Below are 18,671 nucleotides of genomic sequence, written 5' to 3'. Positions count from 1 at the left end.
TCTATTAGCACGCAGTGCGTCATTTAGCCAGGGAGCAGGAGGGGACTGACGAGCCGGCTGAGATGTGAGAGGACAGAGAGAATCCAGAGAGGATAAGAGAGTAGAGAGGAGAGTTTCTGCAGCCGAGTTTGGAGGCAGGAGTTGGAACGAGTCAGAGGAAGGGAGGGCTGAGAGCACCGATGAGGCAAAGGTAGAGGGGGAGAGGTGCAGAATTAGAAGAGATTAGTTTGTTATGTTTGGAAAGGGGTAGAGAGAATGAAATGAAGAAGTGATCGGATGTGTGAAGCGGGTTTACAGAGAGGTTAGAAGTAGTGCAGTTCCTTGAGAATATGAGATCAAGGACATTGCCAGCGTTATGAGTTGGTAGGGATGGAGACAGTGAGAAAGCAAAGGTGGTTAACAGAGATGTTAGTTCGTCTATCTTCCCTGTCTGGAGGTTGAAGTCTCCGAGAAGTACAGCGGGAGGGCCAGTTTCAGGGATGTGTGAGAGGAGATTATCGAACTCCTCCAAGAAGTCCCCCAAGGCGCCTGGTGGACGGTAGAGAACAACAATGGTTAATTGTATAGGATGGATTACTGTGACGGCATGGAATTCAAAGGTGGAAGGAGTGAAGTTAGGTAGCTTGAAGAGGGAAAAGCTCCAGTTGGGAGAGAGCAGGAGACCAGTGCCACCTCCTCTGCCAGAGGGTCTGGGTGTATGGGAGAAGGAATATGCTGTGGAGAGAGCTGCTGGGGTGGATGTGTTGGAAGGAGTAATCCAGGTCTCCGTGAGAGCAAGGAAATCCAGAGACTGCAGGAAAGCGTAGCCAGAGATGAAGTCAGCCTTAGGAACAGCTGACTGGCAGTTCCACAGGCCCCCTGAAACGAGATGTTGGATCTCAGTGGAGCATGTGGGATAGACAAGAGCAGGTCGGTTAAATCGATTAGGAGATACACGGGGCCAGTGATAATTGCGAGAGGACACATGAACAGGTGTTACGGCTGCTGCCTTCCTGGTCGTCTGAGTGTTTTCAGCTGTGTGTGTTCTATGTAAATGAGCTGTGCGGTTGCCCTCCCGGCATTGGCTGCCATCTCCTGGTCCGCCCCTGAAGATTGCGATTGGAGCACGCCGGGCCCGACGCACTCCAATCGCAGCGCACAGCCGGCGCACACCTGCTGGAGATTATTACAAAGCTTGGGGACAATCATCATTCTGGAGGCCCTGTTGAGTGGACAGACGGCTCTCGCATTTTGCTCTTCATGCTTTGGTTAATCTTGAGTGTCTATCACCGTGTGATATTGTGTGTTAGTAGAGTTTAGAGTAGGTTAGTTAGTGTTTAGAGTATAGTTAGGATTTGTGACTGTTGCCTTTAGTTTAGCTGTGTTTTGTGTAGACTCCATCGGTTAGTTGTACCACTCTTGAAGTGAGGTTTTGTTTTGTTCTTTATTTAGTATATTAGTATTTATTTTCCCTGTATGTCTTTAGACTCCTTTCTTTGAGTCCTCCATTTGTTTGGTTATTTGTCAACCTGTGCCCTTTTGGCCCTTTTGTTTGTTTCAGGCTGCATGCCTGCCATTTTGTTTCCCGCTGCTATAAGAAATAAACGCTTATAATTTATACCAATTCCACTCTGGTCGTGTTGCTTCCCTTTGATTCCCCTAGCTCAGAAGGGAACGTAATAACAGGAATGGAGAAAATACACATGATTATAGCATGAGGGGCTAGAGAACCAAAGAGAATTGAATAAAACAAAAGAAAACTCCAGCGATACTTAGCTCAATCAAAGTAGGAGTTGCCTCCTCTTTGCCTCCCTCGTGACTCCAACAGGACTCCAATGTCTTTGTCAGTCTTTGACTCCAACAGGACTCCAATGTCTTTGTCAGTCTTTGACTCCAACAGGAGTCCAATGTCTTTGTCAGTCTTTGACTCCAACAGGACTCCAATGTCTTCGTCTGGCTGACGCTCCAGGAAAGAGCAACCTAAGATGGACACCTGATTGCTCAGTTCTCACAGCTGTGGGGGCACGCCCCTCTAATTAGTTAACTATTTTCTGCTGATGGGCGACAGCAGAGTGTTCCTGCCTATTGTAATGCAGGGTTAAGGCGCGTGACCCACTGAGACCTGTGTTACAGGTTGAGTTGAGCAGATCTGAGATTTAAAATCTCTCAGAAATCGCCGTTTTAGCTACAATAACTACAGAACAATTATACAGAGTAGAATAAATGAAACAGAGAAGTCTATTTAAACAAGAATATAACTTACAGTGATTGCTGACTCAGTATCGATAGTGTCCTCACCGGGTCTGGATGCTTCCCATTCACTTTGAATGGGGTGACGTCACGCTTTGCTTAACTGCATTGTGGTTCTGTCGCGTCGCTTTGCCTCTGTTGCTCGCTTCAAAAGTTGAGAAAAGTTCAACTTTTCAATCGTCGACGGAAGCGCATGCTTGTGTGTCCGGGGCGGGAGATTAATGTGATTGGTTGTTGGGCGCGCACCAGACACGCCCACCGGATAACTTCAACGCCACGGAACCGTGTGGACGTACCGTAAGGTTTAGATCAAGGTTAGAATAATACACAAGGTAATGCAAATCATTTTGATGGTCAAGGTTAGGGTAAAGTGCTAAAGAGCGCATTGAGTTTCTTAAAAGTAGAATATGTGACATTTCTGCATCAAAATGTCTCAAATGAATTATATTTTGCTTAATTGTGTACTTACCTTTTCTGTCCTATACTTTTCAACCCAAGAGAAATAAGTTATAATCAAGGTCAATCATTTGGTCGACTTTTAGCTACGTTTTTACAATACACTTTTAGAGCTTGATTGTTTTTTAAAGGGGCCCTATTATGCTCATTTTCAGATTCTTATTTTATCTATATCAAAGGACTACAATGGAGGCGTTTCAGGCAAGGGGGGATTTTGGAAGATAAACTTTTATATTGTTGCCTTTGCAGACCATTTACAAGCACAAAACCAATATTACACACTACCAGAAAGGGAAAATCTCAAAAGCATAAAAGGGCCCCTCTAACTGCAGATATGATATACATAGATTATGCAGATGAAGGATTTTAGTCATCGGACCTCTGGATTTTAATTGAAGCTAACGCTTGGTAAATATTAGCTTCAGCCTAACAATATTGGATAAAGACAGTTTTTTTTTCGTATATGACTTTGACACAATGTGTTCATGTGTGCTGTACATATTGAATATGTCCTTCCATGTGAATGCCTATATCTTTATACATGTATGTAAACATAGATGTGTGTGTGTCTCCCTAATGCATAATTGTACATGTGTTCATGTAATCCATCCTGTGCATGCAGTCTGTAGATGTCTGCTTCGGTCTCCACAGTGGCAAGTTCTTTCATGTGCTCAGTTGCATGGGTGTGAGTGTGCATGTCTGCATGCTTATTTTATATGATATGCTGGTGTGTGCATAACGTGTCTGTCTTTAAATGTGTGTGTGCGTCTTAGCAGGCCCCCCGAGTGGCAGGTCTGCTGTCTGTCACAGTGATGCAAGTTGACAGCAGAGTCTTCTTCAATGAGCTCATTGGAGCTCAGCCAACAATCTGCTCTCCCCCTCAGTTAGTGTGTATTCCTCTCTGCCCTCTCTCTCTCGCCTCTTCTCCCCTCCTGTAGACCTCTCTTTCTCCTGTGGCTCAACCTCTTCGAATCTCATTTACATTTTCTTTCTTCCATCCATCTCCCCCCCCCCCTTTTAACCTTCCACTTACCTTTTGAAAGGTATTCTACCAGGATTTAATGAAGGTGTAAACACAGAAAGAAGAAAAGAGCTTCATTTTATTTTCCTTCCTCTACCCCACAGTGTCAACACATCTAGAGGTACGGTTCCATCAAGAGCTGGGGACACCTTAGAGCAGGGGTGTCAAACTCAAATACACAGTGGGCCAAAATTAAAAATTGGTACTAGTCAAGGGCCGGTCTGGTTCAATGTTTATTGCAAAACTTATTGAAATGAACTTATTGCACATATTAAACCTAGAACTAACAAAGCTTGAATTATCGCCTATAAAAACAACATTAAACATTAAATAATCAGTTGCATTCATTTCTTATGGCTCTATCTACAGCTTTTCCGGAGTCATTTCTTATGATTACATTTTTCCACAGGCCAACAACAGCTTCAAAAAATTTCCCTCAAAGAAAAAAAAAAACATGCCCTGTTGTCTCAAGAAACAAAGTGCAGAAGGAAACATCCATGTAAACTCAGTGTGCTGCTCTGTGATGCTAGTTCAAGCAGATTCTTGGCATCTCATCTTGGGTGCAAGTTCATCAATGTTTGGGCTCAGGCTCTGAGCTGAGGAAACCCTCAGGATTGAGTGAAGGTGTGCGTGCAATATACCGGCAGGCCAGATCTAATAGTAATTATAAATTATCCTGCGGGCCGAAATTAAATCCACCAAGGGCCTGATTTGGCCCCCGGGCCTTGAGTTGGACACATGTGCCTTAGAGCTACTAAACAAAGGGAGTTTCCACCGGGGACAAGGCTTTGAAAGATAAGACAAGTGGCATTGAAATTCCTGAGATCAAATTAATTCTGCAAATAAGGGATGTTTAGTTAAAAAAGTCAGCACTGATTGGAATAAATGTAGCCAATGCCTTTTAACCGACAGCACACATTCAAAGCTTCTACTTTATTTGGAAGTAAATATGAGAGTTGCTAATTATCCCTCATGGAACAGTGACGGGAAATTCTTCCGCCGTTTAGGAAGGTCAAAGTTGAACCAGGAAGTCCAACCTAAGGGTTTTTTTTTCAGCCTGTGTCATCCATTGTCTGACCAATAGAGTTTATTTGACCTCATGTCTGGCAATGAATTAGCTCATCTAACCAGCTCATTATGGTGGTTTATCCTTGAGCTATGTGCTCTGACAAGTGGAATATTATTAAGTTGCTGCACATAGCCAAGCCTCTCAGCAATTCCAAATAAAAGTAAATTGTACCCATTTCCTTTGAACTACTAAACCTTTTGACTTCTCTGTTTGTCCCTACAGTGTATGACTGAACATACTAATACTATTCAGCCTATAACTGAATTTAAATGTGCATTGCGCAGCTGCAATATAGCTCAGAAAAAAGAAAGAGAAAACATTACATTCCTAGAGTAACTGCATAATCACAATCTAACAGTTGACGAAAAGAAACTGAAGGTTGATATTTGTAAAGCCCTGTGTAAGAAAACCTACAGCCTTCTGTGGAGCTACGCTAACCAGCGCATTGTGGCTGTATCTCGTCCAGCGTTGTGTGATGACACACGTAACTTCTGTCAAAAATACAATGCATATTCCACGGTCCTTCACAAAGGAAGTCTGAAAACAATCTGCATAGCTTTAAATCTGAAACAAGAGCAACAGTGTTTGTTTTGGATTGGCGTTATCCTATCACAGTCCCGATATTCTTTAAGGAGAGCATTCCACTTGATGACATCCAACTTGTGATCAACATTCATAAGTATTGACATGATTGCGCTTGATAGGTTGATAAACCAGCAAGCAAGAGCTGTCGTTTTTAAGATTGGCATACATTTCAACATACATTTGTTTCTTCAGTGTAGGTCAGGTAGTTTTGCTTGGTTCATATATTACTGTAGGACGGGGGTTGATAGAATAAAGACTAGGTTCCTTAGTAACTAATAACACTGATAGTTTCCTCCCATTCCCTGGAGACTCTATGGAATAATCACACGATGCAAACCACCAGAAGGCTTGTTAATCAGACATCCAATTGCCTTGATACTGTATATACATGAAGCTGACATCGCAACAGAACACTTGATGAGCTTGCAAGGTCCCACTCGGCTAATGAATTCTATTTTGTTCTTCTTCGCATGTGTACAGGTAAGACTGTATGTCAGTGTAAATAGGTTTGTATGGATATGCAATAAGTACTTTAGTAGAAGGGGAAACAATCACCACGGTACATGCTGTTTACTAAAGAACTGAATCAATCCCATTGTTAGCTTGATTTCCTTTGAATAGGGCATGATCTTATGGGTAGAAAAATGTATTAACATATACATACAGTATATACAATTCATTTGTACTGAAAAAAACTGCACAACAACTTGAATTTAATCTCTTTGAGTTATAAGAAAATATGATTCCGCGCGGCCTCTTTAATTTTGATCATTTAGAGTTATTTACACTTGTGCTGAGGCAGAGATCTTAAGGAGTGCAACCCACTGCATTGTTGTGGAACCCCACTTCCTTATATTGATCAATCCAATCAAAATGATTACCTAGGAGAGAGACAGAGTTGTAGGGTGGGTGGGTGTGGGATGATCCGGAGGGCAAACAGAGGCAAATTAGAATGGGAAGCTAGGGATGGATAAGGGGAAACAGGAGAGGGAAAAGGAGTATGGAGTATGTAAGGAAAGGAGTAAGATATTGATGAGAGGGAAGGAGAATGGATGTTAAACGGTACATTTGGGGGCTGGGGGGGGAGGATAAATCCGACTAATTCAGGGTAGAGCAAAGAGGAGAGAGGACTATACCACATTGCTGACATGTATCTGAATCATCATTTATCCATGTCCTAGCTTAATGGAAAATAACATGTATTTGAATGGCAGTGTTTCCCACAGATCTGAAATATACTTGGGGTGGTGGTGGTAGCTTGTTGAGGTGACGCGCAACAACATTAACATTAACCTTTCTGTTGGTCGCTTGTTAGCAGACCCTGCACGCGATGGCATAGCGAACAGGTACAGGCAGGGCCCACAGTGATAGCCCTATAGTTTAAATCTACTACCCACAAATAAACATATGGACACATGGGTTACTATTTAAAAAAAATTGTAAATGTATTTAGGAACCTATCAATGTTATTTTAAGTAGGGGTGGACCTCAAATACTCTAGGGGGGTACGGGGGCATGATTTTTTTTCTATTTTGGAGTTAAGTGCATCAATCTGGTGCACTTTGAGGGGAAAATAAAGAGACTAGATTTTTGTCCAGAAGGATAGCATGGACTTCATCTTCAAGTCAAGGTAAGACCACCATTTTATTGAAAAAGGGATCTTACTAAGAGAGAACAATCCAATATTTAAATGATACAATCACTTTTTCCTGTTTAAAATTAATCGAAGCATCAGACTAAAAAAGCTTTTGAAAATAATAGAATATTTTGATTTAGGTCAAAATATAATATTTGTAAACCTGAAGAGTCGGTGCCAGTGCCTCACCAGCCACGAACTTCACTGCACGTCACTGCAGAAGCTTATAAACATCTAAGTTTTTTGTGCCCCACCACTTTTGTACATATAAAAACGCCACTGCCTGGGTGGCCTGCCAAAGTATAGTCTATGTGTGGGAAACCCTGAATGGTATACCCCCTGGCTATTAAATGTTAACGGTATTAAACAAAAATAGAAACAAAGTGACATTAAGCATCCTGTACAAGACACCAAATCTCTGCCTTCAAATACCAAAGAGCACCCTGCCAGGCTCTGTCGGATCCAACTACAGCTAATGACTGTTCCAGTTCCACCTACAAGCTTGTGTAACCCAACAATCTGTGTTATTTATAAGTTGTGTTTGAGTGATGTGTTACCAATGTACTCTAAGTAGCAAAGCCTCCCAGAAATTCTAACATCCAGATAAATGGTAACCTGCCCTCCTTTGTTTTGCCTTTGAACCAATATTAGATATCTCTTTGCCGCTGCAGTGAATTCCTGGATATACAAATTGTATTCAGGCCATATCATATTTACCATGTTTATGAGCTAGGGAAAACATTTGTTGGCACGAAACGAAAGTGCTGTTGAAACTAATGTGAGAAAACAAGAGTTTTAGTCAAATTAACTGATTATGGCACTAGAGAAAAAGTTAAGGGATTAATCTATCCCAAATTAAACATGAACGTCCAAATTAAATTGCGATCTATGCAATAGTAATTTAAAAAACATTGGAAAATCATGGCAGCACTTAAGGAAAAGCAGGGGATTGACAAAGGACTCGTTCTCTGGGTACCACGATTCTCTGTACAAATATTTTGACAGTCAATTATTTAGATTGTAAAGTAGTTCCACTGGTTAAGCTAGCAGTGCTACAGGAAAGGTTAGTGGGTCAAGAAAGGTATAAAGATTCATCCTCTGGGGACCATGACTGTCTGCATAGATTTAGAGATTGTATTTCTCTGTTCAAAAGTGGTTGACCAACCAACCCATCAACATTTCCAACCTATGAGATTATCTAATGATGTAAATAACACATGCCTTTTTTTACTCTTCATGAAGCATCCTGGAAATCCCTTGCTAGGTGCCAAGTGATCTTCGTGTTACATACTGGGTCAAAGGTGTGTGTGTGCGTGTGCGTGTGCGTGTGCGTGTGCGTGTGCGTGTGCGTGTGTGTGTGTGTGTGTGTGTGTGTTTACCTCGAGGCAGTAAATCAACCTGCATATGTCTGCTGTTCCGACTGTAGTTTATCAGTTGACAGCAGATGCAGGAAGAGACAGAATGACAGATACAGGACTGTGTGGCTAAGTGTGTGTTTATGCACTTTACTAAAAAAAACTTCCCTTCGCTGACAGACAACCTTGAAAGCCTCACATTTATTTTTACAGGAGAGAAGACACGTTACAAACACACACAGGCACCCACACCAAAAACAACATGTTTAGATCCTACTATAAGTGACGCTCGTAAGGTTATGTTTCAGTAGGATGTTTAGCTCATACACTAACTCAATTATGAGGCATTTGCTGGCAATAATATTGTATTAACCAAAATTTGGAATGTAGACTTTAAATAGCTCCAACATTTAATCCCCAAAGCACACTACATGCTTTAATATCCCAGTGTATTCACAGGGAACCTTCCTAAATCATTATTCAGAATTCTTATTTCAATTTCCCCATGGCTGTATAATTTACATGATCACACAATAAAAGTATAAGCAGTCAGTGGCAGTGACTTGAACACTTGTAAAATCATTGCCTGCTCAGCTGAAGAAGTACTTGTAAAACAGTATGTAATAGTGATTAAGCGTCCCTAAAAATAAGTCAACCATGTAATGCAATGCATGATTAAATCAAAGCCAAGTGTACCCTGATACTGCCTGCTGAAGTGGCAGAAAGGAGATTAGGTTTAGAGAACTCTAATGCATGCGCAGTCACATACGCACACACGCTGGCACTGTTTCTTGAGTATATATTTTCGGTGTCCCTTAATTTTTGATAAGCCCTTTCTGATGAGCCAAAATGCTGTATAAATATAGCTGACGTAGAATTCTTGGACTTGGTAACTCCTCTTCCCTAGAGGTAAGTGATATAAATATGAGTGCACACAAAAGGAGTGTTTCTCAGAGATACATGACTCACCGCATCCAGTTTCATACTGCGTGAATATGTGGGTAAAACTTTGATTATTTGTATTGAAAGTGATGACTCATACAATAAATACGTTGGACTCCAACAGAGGATTATGTAAATAAAGAAAATTGCCGGTGTGAAGACTTAATTAGATTGGTCTTGAAAACGTGGCCATATATGTCAAGAATGTAAATTTGCCTTAGGCATTTATTATATTTAGGGCTACGAAAATAAATAAAAAGCTTAAAAGTGAATTGGTTCACATATTAAACAAGTAACCGTGCCAGACAAAGTCCCAGCTTTAATCTGGCTCTTTAAGTACATTTGGTAGATTTAAATACCGCTGTTCTTTGAAGCTGCAACTAGGGATTGCATTTCCTAATTTAAGGTTTATTTGGTTTGTTTGATTAATCAGCAATAGCGGTGCTCCACTTTTGTTACTATGTGACAGTGGCAATGTATCTTTCTCAGTGTTTTGTGTTTGCATTGAAATCCATTACTTTTCTCCTGCTGCGAAACCACATGTGCCTGATGTGTTGTACTTCCCTTTGCTCGCTGGCGTGCTGCCTTTCTTTGTCGAACAGTATTCAACTGTTGACAATGCAGTTCCTGACAACGAAATCGTGGCTGGAGTTGAACTCGTGCAAAGTTGTGTGAACGAATACAGTACACAGATTCAGAGGGATATCACAAAGTGGTGCCCAGCATGGGATGTCGTTAAGGAAAACAGGTAGCCTGAAACACAGTGGGGGACCGTAGTTAAAGTTTAATGTCTTTCTTTTAACAAGACAGCCATCAGCTTCAACCTAAAGTAAACACACACAGCTATGAGAGCTGGTGAAACATTTACCAGGACCTGCTTGCAACAAAGAAATGTCAATCAAACGTCCTGTGTGTATCTCAATATGTGTGACGAAGGGTGTGTGTAACTGCACCTTTCATTTTCTATCTTTTCTACCTTCAGAGACCTATGAACCTGTGAACATCCAAGGAATGGACTTTGAGATGTTGAAATCGTACAAGTACCTGGGTGTTCACATGAATAATAAACTGGACTGGAAGGACGATACAAAAACATTTGATAAGAAAAAAAGACACTCCAAAAGCCCTGAGTCTCCTCAGCAGTAAGAGTGCAAGGAGCACTGCTGTGGACCTTTTTTTTGACTGTGGTGACATCAGCCATCTTCCATGGAGTGGTGTGCTGGGGCAACAGTATCTCAGCTTCTGACAGGAAGAGAGGCCAGCTCTGTCTTGGGAGGCCATCTCGACCAGTGGACAGCTTGATCTAATCCCTTTCATGTTTTGGCAGAAGCAGAAGGTTACATGTCGTTAACATTTTACTCAGTGAAGTGGCTTTACGTGACGTAACTACACAATCAGGTTTAGGCAGAGTACTTGGTGAGTTTGAGCCAAACTATTCGGTTATGTTTGGCTAAGAATACTTCATGGTTATCTTAAGCAAAATAACTGCTTGTTTAGGTCTAGGCAACAACATCACTGGGTTAGGGATGAGCAACAACAAGTGTCGGTAAGGTACCAACATTACTCAGTTTTAGTTCAGGCAACAAAAGTCATTGTTAGGTTGGGGCAACAAAACATATTGACAAGTCTATTACAAATATCATGGTTAGGGTTTAAATACCTTATTGTGACTCAATGATGTCATAACATCATGTGACATAATGTTGTCAGTCAAAATAACTCACAAACGCTGATCACATGGGTTTAAAGTCCTGTGTTTGTTTGGATCATCCGTTGCTCCTGGAGGCTAATATTGACCCAGGTGAGTTTACACAGGATCTTTTTTTTTCTTTTAAGCCTAGTGCATCACAGAAAGACATAAGACCCACACCTTGCCTTTCACATTAGCATCATGAACCCAACACCCAACGCAGTGCACAGGTGTCAGCATCTTAATTCTCTGGGAGTGAGACCAGGCTGCAGGGGAGGAGGTGGAAGACTGCTTCACCCGCGATGTGAGAGAGAGATACCACCTTTGTGCTGCGTCAGAATCAACAAAGCTCCAAGACTTTCAATTCACCCATGAGTAATAGGGTGTCTGTGTATTATCCATATTTCCAACATGTGCAACAATGTGAACTCTTTGGTCATCTACTTATTTTTCTATGTAGCATTTAACTTTATTATTTTAGAATGATTTTCGTACTGCATCAACTCCTTTGTTGTATCACCACAAATGTCCCCTATGAGGGACAAATGAAGGATTATCTTAACTTCAAAAGAATACTATCATAAATCCGGTGAATACTTGATGTTGAACAACTACCACAACATTACATTTGGAGGCTTATTTTTCAAAAATGTAGAGACAAGAAAGCTGTAACAACCATAGTTCTGCATTTCTAGCATTTATGCAGACAGAAAGTCTCACAGAATAAAAAAAATGTTGCTCGAGGCATCTCAAGAAACTCCACCTCTGCATCTTCCTCACAGCAATGACAACAGGATTTTTTTATAGAGTGGATGAAGGAAAGATCGTCTGGTTTGTTGGCATAAATGATCCAGTGCATCCCACCTGATAGTGTTACTGTAGGACAAAGAGGTACTGCAACAATATTAAAGAGCTCTCCCATCTCACATGTAATAGCTGCAGCAGTGGGTTTCTGCTACAGTCATAGATTCAATTGTGATTTCATGCTCATGTGATTTTTTTAATTGTAATCTCATGTGATGGCACCAATAGTAGAACTGAGGAATACAGCTTTTATAACATTTGGAGGCATTATGTATTACTAAAAACAGAATACGTCCCTTAATACTGTTTGGTTTTGTTGACCTCCATGTAAATATTGGCTGAGCCAACATGCCAAGATTATGACAAACTTGTCAGATAAATAGTGGGATTTGGTGGAATGCCCCAGGGTCATGTTTTGTACATCGAATCTATCCAGATTGGTGATGCAAAATATCATATTTTTAGCACATCTGAGAGTCTACAGAGCGGATCAAAATTTTTTACATTTAAGTTTACATGCCAGAATACATTTATATCGGCAAATGTCAGACAGATTGTCATATAGAGCTTCTTTGTACACAGGGAAGCGGCACATATGCGGGAGAGTCAAACCAAAGTAAATTGAAAACACTTCTCTGAATGCACCCACTGATGAGAAAACATCTGTCACCACGCGCAACACAAAGACGCGCCCTGCGTACCACCTGCAGCAAACACAGTCTAAATTTGTTAGCACGCTCTCACTTTAGAGTGCACACAGCATGGCAAGCACGCATCCCATGGGTGGGAGAGGAAGGTTAAACAGGCAGAGAGGAAGAGGAAGAGGACGGAGGTCACTGCAGCTTATCTTCTCTTCTGTCTCTCTGTCTCCTGCCCCTCAGGCTTAACAAGAAGGCACACGCAGAAACACTTCCACACACACACACACACACACACACACACACACACACACACACACACACACACACACACACACACACACACACACACACACACACACACACACACACACACACACACACACACACACACACACACACACACACACACACTTTAGGCCATGATGATCACCCAGGAGGACTCTGTAAATTGGTGTGAGGGACTTATCTCAAACTGCTCGCACCAAAACTAAGAGGAGAGGCTACTCTTCCACTCGATTAGCAGCCGTTCATGTTTGTCTTTCTCTTTTACATTTGGGTTTATGAGTCTCTTGCACTGAACCGCATCTATGCCGTGCCTTCAAAAAGTATTTCTGCTCATCTTTCCATCCACCTGTTTTGCTGAAAATAGATTGTTTTTTCCGCTTGCGTAGGTGGAACACTTGTTGTTTCGATTATTGAAAAATTGGGTTCAATGGAAACTAATTTGGGGAAAGAAAGTGTCTTTAACTTTCACTGAAGCTTCTTCTGCTCTGCGCTGAAGAGACTAAAAATAGCAGCAGATTAAAATAGTTGCCTTGTCGCTCAGCAAATATCTGATATAACCCTACTCACAATTAATACATTCAACAAACATTCATGTCATATTTCAATCCGGACAGGAGCTGATTTAGTTTTGCCTTCGTCTTTTGCAAGGGAGTGTCACCTACTGCTAATCTGAATGAAACAACCCCTAATCTTTTTCAGATTGTTTCTCAAATTAAGTAAAAAACTTGGAAAACATTAGGAGGAAAATCTGGCTCATATTTAACTTAAGTCCTATTTGATTGTTATTAACATTGTCAATTGTTGAATATTAAGTGTTATGTTTGTAGAGATAGTCAGTAATCAATACCCTGTAAGCATGGGACACTACAGTATGAAATAAATGGTATGTGATGTGAAGCTTGGAATATGCCTTGGTATCCCCTTTTTAAATGTTATTGCTATAAAGTGAGGATACAATAAAAAAAAAAGCTGTCCACCTTTAATGCAGTTTAAATGTAACCTATCCCACATATATTTGACGTGTTAAGGAAGATAACATTCCTCGATGTGTCAATATTAGATAAGCTTAACACTTCCAGATATGGAGGTGGATCAAGAGTAAATATTTCAGGATGTCAAATTATTCAGTCAACATCAGGATTGTAATATCCACACAAGCTAAACAAACCAATTTGGAGAAACTTATCTGGTAACACTTTATTTTGATAGTCCATAGTTAACACTCTATAAGTCATCAGTTGACATTCAACAACACTGTTTCAACAGACAAGTAACATGCATTCAACTAACTGCCAGTAGAATATACATTAATCATTAGTTGATGATCAACAGATAAGCAACTAAAGTTTAGTTGACTATTACATTAAGCATTAGTTGATGATCAACAGATAAGCAACTTTAAAGTTTAGTTGACTATTACATTAAGCATTAGTTGATGATCAACAGATAAGCAACTTTAGAGTTTAGTTGACTATTACATTAAGCATTAGTTGATGATCAACAGATAAGCAACTTTAGAGTTTAGTTGACTATCTGTTGATCGTCAACTAATCTAGAGTTGACTATTAGTATACTTTTAGTAGGTTCTCCACTAAGCGTTTGTAGGCATGTGTTAGGACTATCCAATTAAAGTGAAAAACAGTTGAGAACAGTAGAAAGTCTATAACCTATCAACAGAACACATACATTCATCCACTAATGATATGCAACAGACATGGGAATAAAGCTAAATGTTTTTGCACAACTGATCACGAACACTGGATAACTGAAGTCAATACCAGACTATAAAGCACAGTAGAACAAACACTATACACAGCATATCAGAGAAAGAACGCTTTTTTATTTTAATAATATACTACAAGTAAAAACACAGAATAGTTGTGAAATGGTAAAAAATAAAGTTTGAAACACATTATCTACCAGCTGGTATTCAATACCGTGCAAACGGAAAAAAATCACTGCACTGCAGATTTGTACAGTTTAATAACTATAAATTAGGGCTGTCAAGTTAACGCGTTAATAACGCGTTAATAACGCGTTAATAACCCGTTAATAACGCGTTAACGCAAAAAAATAAATAACGCCACTAATTATTTTAACGTGATTAACGCATGTGTATTTTTTGTCCTCGGCCGCCCCGTAGTTTCAGAGCGCATCGTACATCGCGATGCATCTTATAAATCGAGAAATGTCCACACCTCTAATGCTCATCTACAATGGCTGTTTGCGCTGAACCTGTAATGAATAATTAAATGTAAATAGTTTTCTCACCAGTTTTTACCACCAATATGTTTTTTATCAATAAATAGCCAATTATCTAACTAAATTTGCACACTGCGCATACAGGCACACTACCTAGTACCTACCATAAAATACAACACATGTTCTAAAACAAATGGGAAGTCACACACATTCATCCAAGTTGTAGTCCCTTTTCAAGAGAAAATATGTGAGAAACACTATGGCTCACCCTGCAACTAAGACACTGCACACAAGACATACCACAACATTTATTGGGGGGAAATAACATTTATTGACATTAATGTATTCTTTATTTTTCAGTGTCTTCCATCTCAGATGTGGTGAGAAGATATCGGCGTGTCCTTAAACTGGTGCAGAGAGGCTTCAAGATGACCAAAGCTTTTAAGAAAGCTCATGTTTCCAGGAATGCTGTGAAAGACACTGCAGCAATTGCTGAAGTATTCCTGGTGGACAAAAGTGTCCTAGACCAGTTTAAGGGTAAAACCACACTTTTAAAATCAGCCCAACTCTATCAGAAGAAAATAGTCGGTGAACTGGCAGAAAAGATTGCTGAAATGAAAAGCAACAAACAGCTCATCCCCTTTTCTGCCAGGTAATTCTGAATGTGGGTTGAGCGTTGTTGTTGTAGGGGGGGAGTTTTTTCATTTTGGGAAGCTACTTTGGGGAAGTGTTTTGGCGACCTGTTAATAATTATGTTTAGATGTCCTTTAGTAGGATTGAATGTGGTTCACAACTGTTCAGTTTTTACTTGTAGTATATTATTAAAATGAAAAAGCGTTCTTTCTCTGATATGCTGTGTATAGTGTTTGTTCTACTGTGCTTTATAGCCTGGTATTGACTTCAGTTATCCAGTGTTCGTGATCAGTTGTGCAAAACATTTCGCTTTTGTCTGTTGCATATCATTAGTGGATGAATGTATGTGTTATGTTGATAGGTTATAGACTTTCTACTGTTCTCAACTGTTTTTCACTTTAATTGGATAGTCCTAACACATGCCTACAAACGCTTAGTGGAGAACCTACTAAAAGTATACTAATAGTCAACTCTAGATTAGTTGACGATCAACAGATAGTCAACTAAACTCTAAAGTTGCTTATCTGTTGATCATCAACTAATGCTTAATGTAATAGTCAACTAAACTTTAAAGTTGCTTATCTGTTGATCATCAACTAATGCTTAGTTACTTGTCGGTTTGAACGGTGCTGTTGAATGTCAACTGACACATGTCAACTGATGCACTGTTGACATGCTACTAAATGTCAACTGATGACTTATAGAGTGTTAACTATGGACTATCAAAATAAAGTGTTACCACTTATCTTTATATTTTTACGTTTTTACTCTCTTTCCACCCTGTTTTAGTTTTCTGTGCAGCTCTTTTCTGTGATATGTATTTTCCCACAAAGAGACCTGTCTTTCTCGCTCTCTTTGTTTGTTTCTCCCGTCCCCATTTACCTGCAACATAAACAGGGTTTCTACAACAGGTGTCAATGTGTATCTCCGGATTTAAATAATCTCCTCCTTACATAATCTCAGAGAGACACAAACACTGACAGAAAGACACATCGAGGATGGCTGTCGGCTGCTTCGCTGAATCTGTGTAGCTGTTTACAGCAGCAGAGAACCGGAATCTGAACAAAACATATATTATACTGGCATGCAGAAAGTTTGGACAGCTGCTGACATTTCTTAGCATTCCACAGTTTGTTTTGTTTTAATATAACATTCTTTAAAATTCAATACAGCACACCAACTCGTTATTTTTGACTTAACATGTGTTTGCATTGGTTAGTCCTCAAAATTGCCGCAATGTCAAGGCAAATAAATGTTGACATTTCATTTCTATTTAACAAAAAAAGATGTCTCTGAAAATACGTTTCCATTCAAGCTTTCTCCTGGAATTTGTCTAAATCTGTAAAAAAGAGTTTACAACGACCTTTGATGCAGCAAAAGCAGTTTTACTAGGTCACTGAATCTCAGCAGGTGCAGAGGCGCGGGAAGGTATTTTGAGTGGGGGTGCTGAGGTGCTGGACTCCAGTGAACACAAAATTACGGGCACTATAGAGCACGCACAAAAAAACTCCCCACACGCAATCACACAGTAAACCCGCGACTGTTACAATGAAGGCTCGATAATCAGCTCACGGCATATAGGCAGGGGTAAAGTGCTATTTTTTTTACGAGTGGGGAGCGGACCTCACCTCCTCTAGGGGGGTCCGGGGGGATGCTCCCCCGGGAAGATTTTTTTTAAATATTGAAGTTAAAAGCATCAATCTGGTGCACTTTGAGAGCAACATTAAGAGATCTATGGATACATCTCTCAACACCCAGATGAAACACAACTGTAAGCAGATGTTCTTTTTCTTTATGGATATTTTACAAATCACTCCCCTTTCAAACTGTATTCTTGTTTTACTGCCATATAGTATTTCATAACTGTTTCTCCTTTATTCTCTTATTTTTATAACTATAATGATCATATGAAGGTGTACCGCGGAAATAATCTTTTGAATATTTTTTGACCAAACCGTTTGAGACCCACTGAGATAACTTAGACTAAAGTTAACTATCTAAACACTCAGAGAGTCCTTTAGCTCACCTGAGCCTCTCAGTCTGAGAGGAGAGCTCTCCTCCAGCTTGTTGTGGAACAAACAGCTCCGTATGTCCGTTAGTGCAGCTAGCTAACCAGATGCTAACAACACGGTCCCTGCTGCTGGCACCGGTCTCTCTCTCTCTGCCCCTCTCTCACACACACTAAATGCGCTATTTCCGCACACACACAGAGCCGCGAGCTTGAATGGCACAAGCACACTTTTATTTCCATGCAACTCTCTGATTGGTCCGGTGTCTTGCCTCTGTTGCATTCACTGAAAACGGGAAATTACAGCCCTGCCGTCCTTTCTAGTGTCTTGATGAGGTTCACGTAAAGCACGGTTAATGTATTATATTAATGAGGTAGAATTGTCCGGGGCTACAGAAAAAACATTCGGGGCAGGCCAAAATATTATTTTACCAACAATGTGGAATTTATTGGCTACGTATTACACAGATTATGCACAGCGGGAGCAGCAATAACCGTCAAATAATAATTCAGACAGGGGAGCTCCGCACCCCCTGCCTGCCGCTAGGGGGTGCTGCAGCGCCCTCAGCCCCCCCCCCCCCCTTCCCGCGCCCATGAGCAGGTGTGTTTAAAAGTCAAAAGGATCAGACTGTTGGGAAAAAAACAGTTACTCTTAGGTTTTTTTAAATAAAAGGTGTGCCTACTAGCATCCTTTTCTATCAATATAAGAGTGTTAAAAAAAGAAAAACATGACGACTTGTCATTGGGCTGTTCCAAACGTGGTTTCTTTGACTCCGCCCACTGACATTTCAGCATTTCTGCCTCCAGTGTAGCTCTATGTAGGTGCCTGTTTATGCAAACATGAATTGTATCAGAGAGTGATGAGCAAAATCCTGGAAACACGTTTTCCCCTATACTGCATCAGCCCTTTCAAGAGCTGTCTTGTCTGTGTGTCTCCCAGTAATCCTTCAACACGAACTACACGAGTTCCAAAATCCAGTAGAGTGTAAAAAACAAAGTTCCCTTCACATTAAACACCGTGCCCGCATAGAGTGTCCTGTCACACTCTTTGAATGGTGCTTTGAAAAAGAAGAAATGCCAGAAAATCTGATTGTGTATGACAAAAACAAATCAAC

The sequence above is a fragment of the Notothenia rossii genome (assembly GCF_949606895.1).
Source record: "Notothenia rossii genome assembly, chromosome: 11".
Lineage (NCBI taxonomy): Eukaryota > Metazoa > Chordata > Actinopteri > Perciformes > Nototheniidae > Notothenia > Notothenia rossii.
The sequence above is the reverse complement of the archived record's forward strand: the minus strand, read 5'-3'. Positions refer to the sequence as shown.